This window comes from Ursus arctos, unplaced genomic scaffold (assembly GCF_023065955.2).
Source record: "Ursus arctos isolate Adak ecotype North America unplaced genomic scaffold, UrsArc2.0 scaffold_27, whole genome shotgun sequence".
Taxonomy (NCBI): domain Eukaryota; kingdom Metazoa; phylum Chordata; class Mammalia; order Carnivora; family Ursidae; genus Ursus; species Ursus arctos.
Window position 1 is genome coordinate 36,245,438 of NW_026622952.1, and position 9,109 is coordinate 36,254,546.

The following is a 9,109-nucleotide window of genomic DNA, read 5'->3' on the forward strand; positions in this document are numbered from 1 at the left end:
CATGTCAGGCTCCTCCACTGGGAGCCTGCTTCTTCCTCTCCCACTCCCCCTGCCTGTGTTCCTTCTCTCGCCGGCTGTCTCTCTCTGTTAAATAAATAAATAAAATCTTAAAAAAAAAAAAAAAGACTAGATAGAAATATATCAACATGATCATAGGGATGATCTCCAAGTGATTATTCATTTTCTTGGGTATATTTTTCTGTCGGTTCTAATTTTTAAATAATGAATATGTATTATTTTTTATTTTGAAAAATCTTTAAGTGTAAAATAATTAAATGAGGGCCTGGTGTGATTCTTTTTTTGAGAGAGAGAGAGTGGGCATGTGCAAGGGGTGGGGAGGGGCAGAAGGAGAGGGAGAGAATCCCAACCAGACTCTGCAGTGAACACAGAGCTCAACGTGGAGCTTAATCCCACCACCCTGAGGGAGTTCATAACCTGAGCCCAAATCAAGAGTCGGATGCTTAACCAACTGAGCCCCTCGGGCCTGGTATGATTTTTAAAATATATTTACTTTGCCAATTTTTCCTGGATCATATTTTTCAAATTCTCTCATGTTACTGAGTCTCCCTCTGAACTTACCTTTCAACCACTTCTCTAAATCAAGGATGTCTGTTCTTCCTTTATTCTTGATATTTTTCTGACATGGCTTCCAGATATTACTGAAAAGGAAAAACACCGAAGTAAATCTTGATTAAAGTTGTAAGATACAAAATTAATATATGAAAATACATTTCTATACACAAATAACAAAGTAGCAGAAAGAGAAATTAAGAAAACAATCCCATTTACAATTGCACCAAAAAGAAAAAAATACCTGGGAATGAGTTTAAACGAGGAAGTGAAAGACCGGTACCCTGAAAACTATGAAACACTGATGAAAGAAATGAAGAGGACACAAACAAGTGGAAAGCTACTCCGTGCTCATGCATTGCAAGAATTCATATTGTTAAAATGTCCATACTACCCAGAGCAATCTACAGGTTTAATGCAATCTCTATCAAAATATCAATCGTATTTTTCATAGAACTAGAACAAACAATTCTAAAATGTATATGGAACCACAAAAGACTCCATTTAGCCAAGCAATCTTGAGAAAGAAAACAAAGAGGGAGGTACCACAATTACAGATTTCAAGGTACGCTATAAAGCTATTGTAAGCAAAACAGTATGGTACTGGCACAAAAATAGACACACAGGTCAAGAGAACAGAATAGAGAGTCCAGAAATGAACCCATGTATATATCCACGGCAATGGAGGCAAGAATATACAACAGGAAAAAGATAATCTTTTTAACAAATGGTGCTGGGAAAACTGGACAGCTATATGCAAAAAAAATGAAACTGGACCACTTTCTCTCACCACACACACACACACACACACACACACACACACACACACAAACTCTAAATAGATTAAAGACCTAACTGTGAGACCTGAAACCATAAAACTGCTAAGAGAAAACAGTCATTTCTTGTGCATTGGCCTAAGCAATCTATTTATGGATTTGTCTCCTAAGGCAAGGGAAACAAAGGCAAAAATAAACTATTGGGGGGCATCTGGGTGGCTCAGTCGTTAGACATCTGCCTTTGTCTTGGGTCATGATCCCAGCGTTCTGGGATTGAGCCCCGCATTGGGCTCCCTGCTCAGCGGAAAGCCTGCTTATCCCTCTCCCACTCCCCCTGCTTGTGTTCCCTCTCTCGCTGCCTGTCAAATAAATAAATAAAATCTTTTTTAAAAAATAAAATAAAATAAACTATTGGGACTACACCAAAATAAAAAGCTTCTGCACAATGAAGGAAACCATGAACAAAACAAAAAGGCAAAATAGTGAATGGGAAAAGATAATTTGCAAATATCCAATATATCCAATAAGGAGTTAATATTAAAAATATACAAAGAACTTTACAACACCAAAGAAATAATAATTTTATTAAAAATGGGCAGAGGACCTGAACAGACACTTTTCCAATGAAGACATACAGATGGCCAACAGACACATGAGAAGATGCTCAACATCATTAACCATTAGGGAAATCACAAATCAGAACCACGATAAGATATAACCATACACCAGTCAGAATGGCTAGTATCAAAAAGACAAAAAGTAACAAGTGTTGGCAAGAATATGGAGAAAACGGAAATCTTAACGCACTATTGGTGAGAATGTAAATTGGTGTAACCACTGTGGAAACAGTATGGAGGTCCTTAAAAATTTAAAAACAGAGATATTATATGATCCAGTAATTCCATTACTGGATATTTATCCAAGGAAATTGGAAACTGATTTAAAAAGATATATGCACCCCTACGTTTATTGCAGCATTATGTACAATGACCAAGATAAGGAAGCAACCCAGTGTCCATTCATAGATGAATGGATACGCACGCACGCACACACACACTGGAACGTTGCTCAGCCATAAAAAAAGAATGAAATCTTGCATTTGCAATAACATGGATTGACCTAGAAAGTATTAAACTAAGTGAAATAAGTCAGACAGAGAAAGACAAATATCATATGATTTCACTTATATGTGGAATCTAAAAAACAAAATAAGCAAACAAACAAACCGAGTCTTAAATACAGAGAATGAACTGGTGGTTGCCAGAGAGGAAAGGAGTGGTGGTGGGGGGGATGAACAAACCAAGTGAAGGGAATTAAGAGATAGGAACTTCCAGTTGTGAAATAAGTAAGTCACTAAGATAAAAAGTGTAAGCATAAGGAATATAGTCAATAACATTGTATGTATGTTGTATGGTGACAGATGGTAACTACACTTTTCATGGTGAGCAGTGAGTAATGCATAGAATTGTCGAATCACTATGTTGTATACCTGAAACTAATATACCATTCTATGTCAACTACAATAGTAAATGTTTTCAATTATATAAAATCTCAAAAAGGTAATTAGGTTTGACTCTTGGCTTAGAGTATCATTTTACTTCAGGAAATAAAGATTTTAATAAGCTTACATAAAAATCCAAAATGTAATTATTTGGGTCAGAATTTTTTAACCCAGGGTCCATGAACATCTGGGACTCACAAATGTACCTCAAGTTGCAATTCATGAAATGGTATGCAAAATATCCAGTGTGTGTGGATCTTCCCAGAAAGAGAGTTCACAGTTAAATCAAGCTCTCATTGAGGTCTGTAATTAGGGTGACAGCCATGCTGGCTCACCCAGGACTACTGCTTTTAGCACAGAAAAGCCTTGAGTCCTGGGAACTCCTCAGTCCTGGACATAAAACAGGGACAGGTGGTCACCCTTTCTTCAACCCAACAAAGATCAATGAAAAATCATTCCAAGATTCAATTAAAATCCAATGGAAGGTATAAGTAAAAATTAGATCACTTCTTAAGTCAGAGAACGCTGCTACTCCTTATTTAACCTACATCCTTTTTTTTTAAGATTTTATTTATTTATTTGACAGATAGAGACAGCGAGAGAGGGGACACAAGCAAGGGGAGCGGGAGAGGGAGAAGCAGGCTTCCCGCTGAGCAGGGAGCCCGATGCAGGGCTCGATCCCAGAACCCTGGGATCACGACCTGAGCCGAAGGCAGACGCTTAACGACTGAGCCAGCCAGGCGCCCTAACCTACATCTTGAGAATTATTTTATAGATAAACCAAAGCTACTGGTATCTTTCCTAGATTCTAGGCTAACTGCAATTTGTAAATGATCCCCTTGTCACAATGAACCCTTACCTTCTGTCATGTGTATTTGGTGGCTGTTGCATTACTAGATTGAGATGAGACTACCCTGGCAAGATCACTCCCCATAATAATCCAAAAGGGAAAACACAGGTCATCGTGTAAGAATCCTGATCTGTGGCATGTTGGGAAACTCAGGTGCTCTCCATTGGTTTAGATGTCAGCAGAGGCACTTCCAAACAGTGTACATGAAGCTAATTTCCGCCTCCACTGGAGGCAGGCTAGAAGTTAGAACAGCCGTGGAGAGGCCTCTCCATTTTCCCAACATTCCATGTGGAGAAGAATGGGGCTTGTGCCCTCCTGGGAGAGGCCCTATCTGCTAAGGCATACTCAAATTATGGTGTCTCTTTTGATTTTCAGTTTTAATCCACTGGCCTTTGCTAAGGTCTTCTTGGACAGCCTACTTTGTCTCAGCGGTGCCCCAGAGAATCACAGGGGGACCGTGAGGCCACCACCGGGGTGAGTGGTCCTTATGCTGGTGTGGTGGTGGCAGCAAGAATTAATGAGGTTCCTTCCAGGGCAATAGCGCATCTCAGGGGAACAGAGGAGGATTTTCCAGTCTAACTGACTCTGACTCAGCCAGGAGATTCTCCTTCTAGCATTCACCCTGGAAGCTCTGGTTTTGTTCTATGAAGAAAGGAGACTTTTATTATATGCACATACTTTACAATGTCAAAGTATAAACATAGGTAGCTTTCTTCACCTGTGCAGTTTTTACCTGAAATTTTCGTGTTTTTTGATGATCCGCTGTGATCCTCAATCCCCAAGGTTTTAGGAGACAAATATCTTTTGAGAACACCCGTTCCATTCTCATCATACCTGCATTAGAAGTGATTCATGCAATTTCATAGGTAAGTTTTATGAAACTGTAAGTACATTATCTCGAGATGGCAAATGTGAGAGACTTGGGGTCTATACCAGACAATTCCCCTTGTGGGTCTATGCCAGGCCATGCTATTAATCACAGTGTTCTTTTTGTTAAGCCTAGACTCAGCCTCAAAAATGTTCTCAACTTCTACCAGACATATGGCAATGGCACACAGCATGATACAGATTTATTTACATATGTGTGTTTGTGAGTGTGTGTAAATGTATGTATACACACACATACACACATATACACATACATAATAGATATGTTTATTCTTTTCATTTTTAAAATGAAAAATTCTCTAAAAATTCTATGCCAGCCCATGTGTCCTGATTCTGAGTTTAAAAAAATACTATCACTGTACGCACACCACATATACCCCCACATACAGCATTATGGAGAAATGCATCATCTAACGGCCGATGCTCTGCCCTCGGAGAATGACCATTAACCTTTGGCTTGCGAACCGGTTCCGTCTGCGCTTCCTGATATCCAACAGATACGAATCGCGGGGACCTTGAGGAGAAGATCAGACATGAAGAACATGATGAAGCAGCACAAATACGACAGTTCAACAGCACAGGCTCCGGAGCTCCACACTGAGTAGGCGCCAAATCTACAGCCTAACTCTGCAATTTGTAAGTTCTTCTTCTTTTCTCCCTGAGTCTCAGTTTCTTCCCTTATAAAATGGAGGACGTAATACCTCCCTCGCAGGGTTGTTAAGAAGTAAATGAGGGGCACCTGGGTGGCTCAGTTGTTTAGGCGTCTGACTCTTGGTTTCGGCTCAGGTCATGATCTCAGGGTCATGGTATGGTGTCTCTTTTGATTTCCAGTTTTAATCCACTGGACTTTGTTAAGGTCTGAGACAAAGGAGGCTGTCCAAGAAGACCTTAACAAAGGCCAGTGGATTAAAACTGGAAATCAAAAGAGACACCATCTCAAAACAATTGAGATGAAAGTTACAGTTGCCAAAGTTTTCAAACCCCACTTCCTTCATCGGGCTCCGCGCTCAGCGTGGAGTCCGCTTGAGATTGTCTCTCTCCCTCTCCCGCTTCCCCTCCTCTCCGCTTCCTCTCTCTAAAAAGAAAAAAAAAGGGAAAGTAAATGATATGTTGTATAAAGAGCCTAGTACACTGTGCAGCAATGAATAGGCTCCCAACAAATGGTCTTCATGATGACCAAGTCGGACCTATTCCATAGCTGACCATAATTCAAAGCTGAGTCTGACACAGCGGCTGGGGCGCGGCTGACAGAGGCAAAATCTGACAGAAAATTACAAAGTAGGGCTACGACTCATCTGTTCAATGCACATTTACTGAAAAAAAGGATTAAAACATTAAATTTTAAAAAATCATTTTTTTAAAGAAATGAGCATTAATAAATGAGTGTCCACCATGCCAGGTCCCTTTGATCTGTTTGTGCACATCGCCATGACCAAGACGTGCCCACTGCCCTCCAGGGCCTCCCACCTGAGCCTGGGGGCAGACAGGTGACTCACAACAACGCGGTAGCCGGCAGAGAAGACTAAAAAGGCTGTAGGGAAAGGGAGGAGGCAGAGAGCAGTTCTGGCAGAGGCCATTTACCTGGAAGTTTCGTTGAGCAGGAGGAATTAAGTCAAATTGGGCGGCTCGGAAGGAAAAGAATTCAGGTGGATGAGTAGTTGGAGGCCCGGTGGCCGGTCACGTGCCAGCTAACGGGGGACTGTGACTGGAGATGAGGGAGGGGTGAGGGCTTGAACGCCAGCCGGAACTGAGGCGTCGGGACTTGACTCTGTAGGAAGCAGGGAGCCATCCTACAGCCTCCGAGCGGGCAAGCGACGCAAACCAAGATGGAGGTCAGTTCTCTCGTTCGAGGGGAGCTGGGGAGATTAAGGAACCGTTCACCTGCCAGTGACGCAGGAGGCCTGAAAGGAGACCATGTGACCGAAACGGTAAGCTCACTGAAGGCAGGGTCAAGGTCAAGGTCTTAGTCACGTTTGTTTCCTTGCTGTCAAGCGCAACGCCTGGGGATTACGAAAGAAAGAGACAGGACGGACCGAGGGAGGGAGGGAGGGAGGACGTTTGCCGAACGGATCAAACTCCCGCGGAGGCGGGAATGCACTCCTGCGCCGGCTGAGCCCGGGCCCACCGGGGAAGCGTCTCCCCGGCCAGCGCCAGTCGGAGCGCTCGGGCCTTGAGAGAGCTGCCCTCAGAACAGAGGTCGTCGCGCCGACCTCGGCTCTGCTGGGAGAACGCACCGCCACAACCGACGTGAGGGGTTCAGTGCAGGGAGCCGCGCGAGGCCGTCGCTGAATGAAGTCTGCGGGCGACCGGCGTCCTGCGGGGCGGTAGACTCACAACCCAACGAAGGACCCTCGGGGGTCGGTGAAGGCCGGGAGGGCGCTGGGCTCAGCGAGGAGGAGGGGCTAGTGTTCCCGCGTCGCACGGAAGCAGGACAAGCCCCTCCCCCCCCGCCCGGAGCCGCAGCCGATCACCCCTCACCCCTGCCCGCAACCCCTCTCACCTGCCGGCCCGGCCCGAGCCACTGCGGGGCTCCCCCGGGGCACCGTCTCCCCCGACGGCGGCGGCGCGGGGCCAGGGCTCGGGTGTTCGCCGCCCCCGGACGCGCCGCGCACTGACGACCGCTCCGGACGCCGCGGCGGGGCTGCGGGGCTGCGGGGGCGGGAGCGCGGCGGTCGGGGCGGGAGGGGCGCGCGGAAGGGGGCGCCCTCCCGGGGCCGCGTTCCCGGCCCGCCGCGTCCCCCTAGCGGCCGCGAGGACCCGCGGAACTCCGCGCCCTGCTCTCGGGGTTTCTGCGACGGCGGCGGCGGCGGCGGTGTGGGGTGCCGCGGTCGGGCAGGGGGCACCGAGAGCGCAGAGTGCTCTGATGAGAGCCAGCTCCCTTCCAGCCTCCCCTCCGCCGCCGCCCCGAGATCAAGCCCCTTGTCGCGCAGCCTCGCGCGCCGCCGCGGCCGCATGCCCTCGGCGCGGCGCTTCTCCAGAAGCCGAGGGACGAGCCCTAGAGCGCGGACCCGACCTCAGCCGCACCCGGGGTGTGTCTGCCAACCCAGGGCCCGAGCTCGCCCCGGAGGCGCCTGGGGGCGGAGTGCGGGGGCCTGCCTGGCCCTCCCGGCGCGGGGCTCTGGTCGCGCCGCGGGGTCGGTGGCCAGCGGGTGGGGGGTGGGGGTGAGCCACGGATGTCGGGGTCCTCTGAACCCCAGGCATGGGCCTGGCAGGAGAAGGTAACTGCAAGAAAGGTGTTGACCTGAAGATACTCCATTCTTTGCTCTATTTTAAGCAAATCATCCCGCTCCCCTCTGGATAAATAGGAAAACAGCCAAGATTGACCGAGTTCGGCAGCAAGCAGGTCCCGCTTCAGAAACCCTTTCCACTTGCTCCCTAGCGGTCTCTGCTTTCTCAAAACAAGTCCTGCTAGCTGTGTCCCTCTCCACGCAGCTTCTCGGGAAGGCTCGTAGAAATAGATCTCCTTACCAGGACATTCTATTCGCCTTCCACGCTCTTTGCGTTTCCACGTGAATTTTAGAATCACTTTGTCAATGTCTACCCCCAAAGCGCTTGCAGAAATTTTGCTCAGGGTTGAAGTGGACCTATTTTGTCAATTTTTTTCCCTAAATATTTCACATTTTTGATGCTCTTGTAAAAGTTATTTTTTTTAAAGATTTTATTTCTTTAATTTAGACAGAGTGAGAGCAGGGAAAGGGGCAGAGGTAGAGGGAGAGACTCCCAAGCAGATTCCCCGCTGAGCGGGGAGCCCCACCTGGGGCTGGGTCTCAGGACCATGAGATCATGAGCAAAATCAGGAGTCAGTCCCTTAACCATTGAGCCACCCAGGTGCCCCATAAATGTTATTTCTTAATTCAATTTCCTAGGGTTTAATGCTAGTATATAGAAATACAATTGATTTTTGCACATTGATCTCCTATTCTACTAAACCTTGATATTTGATTTCTAGCTCCCAGAACTGTGAGAGAATAAAGTTTTGCTGTGTTAAACCACTCCGTTTGTGGCAATTTGTTACAGCAACCCTAGGAAATGAATACAAAGATATTGCAGTCCCTAACTGTAATTGTGGATTTTTCTATTTCTCCTTGCAATTACATCAATTTTTTTATGTATCTTAAAGCTCTGTTTTTAGATGAATAAACATATACGACTGTTATGTCCTCTTGAGAAACCAACATCTTTTCCCTTATGAAATGACCTTCTTCGCCCCTGATAACATTCTTTCTGTTACAGCTTTTTCTATCTTTTTACTTTTAGCCTATTTATATCTTCTGTTTAAAGTGCATTTCTTGTGGCAGGCATCTACTTGGGTGTTACTTTCTTTTTCTATATGACAGTCACTGCATTGACTTCATTATATTTTATCTACTATTTTGAGACTTCGTTTGTATATCTTTTTTAAAGTAGGGAGGTTTTTTCCCCCTTAGTGTCATGTACTATTGACAGGTTTTTAGTAAATATGAGACCTGGAATGGCTACATATGATCTCCCTCTAGTGGCCACATTGAATAATGTTATGAAAGT

General features: G+C 45.7%; 1 long non-coding RNA gene across 1 annotated transcript; it reads right to left on the reverse strand.

The window, feature by feature from the left end:
• Positions 1–584: 584 nt before the first annotated feature.
• LOC130541915 (uncharacterized) lies at positions 585–5,069 on the reverse strand. The gene is made up of 3 exons (XR_008956019.1): positions 4,973–5,069; positions 4,431–4,531; positions 585–659 (listed from the first exon to the last, which is right to left on the reverse strand). It is a non-coding gene; the product is annotated as an uncharacterized LOC130541915 (long non-coding RNA).
• Positions 5,070–9,109: the final 4,040 nt, after the last annotated feature.